This window comes from Palaemon carinicauda, chromosome 12 (assembly GCF_036898095.1).
Source record: "Palaemon carinicauda isolate YSFRI2023 chromosome 12, ASM3689809v2, whole genome shotgun sequence".
Lineage (NCBI taxonomy): Eukaryota > Metazoa > Arthropoda > Malacostraca > Decapoda > Palaemonidae > Palaemon > Palaemon carinicauda.
Genome location: NC_090736.1, coordinates 118,947,811 through 118,950,310, shown reverse-complemented (window position 1 = coordinate 118,950,310; position 2,500 = coordinate 118,947,811).

Here is a 2,500-nt window from a genome sequence, read left to right as displayed (position 1 = left end):
CTCTATTTAATTGTCGTGACCCTTCGTATTTGCTAGCTGTTTCGGGGGGAGGGGTCGTTGAGGCTTCCCTGGTGACTACAGCTGTGAAATATGCATTTATCAGTTCGGCTTTTTCTAAATATGTTACCCTCCCCCGAATGTTTTTTTTTTTTTTTTTCGTATTCTACTATTAAAAAATGCCAAAACAATCTTTGGGATTTTCTTTACTAGCTGAAGCCATGCATTTTCCCTTATTAATCTTGGACCTTTTAACTTGTTAATATTCTTGTCGGCTCAATTTCGTGTGGGTAAAAAAATTCATGAATTGAAGACTGTGGATCCATTGATTTATGTTTCCTGTCTCTACTTATTGTATTGGCTATTTCTCTATTGAACCATTAATGTTGTAGAGTTCCATTTCGTAAAATTTGTCTATGCAATATACTGTATATTTAGCCCTTTCGTCTTCATATATTTCTACAAAGTCCTAATGTCTATCTATGTTCCCTTTTTTGTCGTATTCGAAATTCTTGGTGTGTTCCTTCAGTTTTATCCACTTCCTCCATCTGCTGTCTAGTTTTTCTTATAATTTTCCTCTTTTTTTAAATGAGAAATATTCACCAAAATCGTCACTGATCAGCGGTCCCTTTTATCTATATTTTTGCATACTGAAACACTGAATACTAGATTTCCTTTTGCTGTTAGCACAATATCTAATGTGGTGTTTCCCCTAGTCGATAAATCGACCCACTAATTGAGAAATTCATTGTTGACAAATTTTAGCAGCCTACTCCCCTCTGCGTTTAATGTAAATATCATAGTGTGCCAGTTTACTAATGCATTGAAGTCTCCCAGTAGGACAGGTAGCTTATTTTTATTTATTGGTCTAGGTGGTCTATGCAGATCTTCGTCCTGTTCTTGTGTTTGATGTTGTGGTCTGTATATTATTAGCCTAGACATTTTTTTTTTTCGTAACGTGTTGATATTTGCACGTGTCACTTCCCATTTGGGTTCCTATTTAATTTTCATAACGTTGAAGTTATTTTCAATATAGGCAAAAGCCTGTTTTCTCATCAGTATTGATATCGGAAGTCTAGCGATTACCTGGATTTCCAGACATCCAAGAACAGCCTGACTCATAGGTACAACTGAGTATTATCAACGAGCAGCAACTGTTTTTTTAGTTGGCCAGGACTCAAACCAGGCCAAAAAACATGTAAACCTCATGAGCAGTTGAGTCTATTCCATTCGGAGCCGGTCACAAAGAGTGGTCACCTGTTACACGTTAAGAATGTGATTAGCAGAGCACTAATAGCCCTATTTCATTCTTGCATCCCATATCACCCTAGGATATCTATGCCCAAGTCTCTCAAAACCTGTTAGCAATTTCCTAGCCTTGTTTATAGACGTTCCAAAATCTCTGCTCTGATGCATGAGGTAGCTGTCAGCTCCTTCATGTCTATATGTGTATAGGCTGGCTATAAATAGCTGTCGTATCTAAATATCTAATGTTTTTTATTCTATTTTTTTATGGTTTTTTTAACTTTTTTTTATTCTAGAGAGGAAAGTTTGAAGGTTCAAAGTTTGGATAGAAGGGTTGAAAGAGAGAGTAAAACAGAAATATGAAAATATAGAAGAGTCAATAGTAGTACGGTCATAGTCTTGATGCTCAGAGCTGGTCTTGGCGGCAAGGTTAAGCCTTCAGAGTTTTTGGTTACAGAATACCTCCCCACAGAGAGAGAGAGAGAGAGAGAGAGAGAGAGAGAGAGAGAGAGAGAGAGAAGAGAGAGAGAAGAACTATTGCAAAGAAAAGTATAAATGAAATTAATTGATGGTTGAGCTAATTTTCATGAAAATATTTGAACCTCAGAGCTAAGAAGTTTCTCGAAGGAAAGACTGTTTTGATTGCCTCTTTTAAATCTTTACTTCTGTAGAGAAATTCCTTGATTGTGATTAGAATGTTTATACGATGGACCTCAATTTCTTTTTTTCTTTTGACCATTAATTATGAGGGCCTTGATTTACAAATTTAAGGAGGTAAGTGGATCTGTTTTTACCATAACTGGTTAATCTGTATACAATAGATTTCATACTCTAATTGTTGATAGGCGTTATGACAATGATCATTAGAATGTAATATATGGTGTTCATCTTAATAGTTTTCTCTGGCTCATTATTTTTTAGGATATATACGTATGATATGTGGTTTGGCTTTGAAGAAGATCTTATTGCATAAGCAGATGAGCAGCTCTTTTCCATCAATTCCTTCTAATTGTACACCCATGTTTGCTCTATCCCCTGAGAGAGATTTAGCTAAAATTAGTATGAACCTTATTAAGAAAAGAAGTATAATGGTAAGTAGGCCAGGAAAAAAGAATCCAGATCATTAACTTGACAATGACTAGAAGGTTATATGGGACTCATTTAATAATTTATTTTTGATTATTTATTGTCAATTCAGTTTCGAGAAATACATTCTTTCTGTTTCTTTTTCAATTGCAAAATAGAATGATATATATTG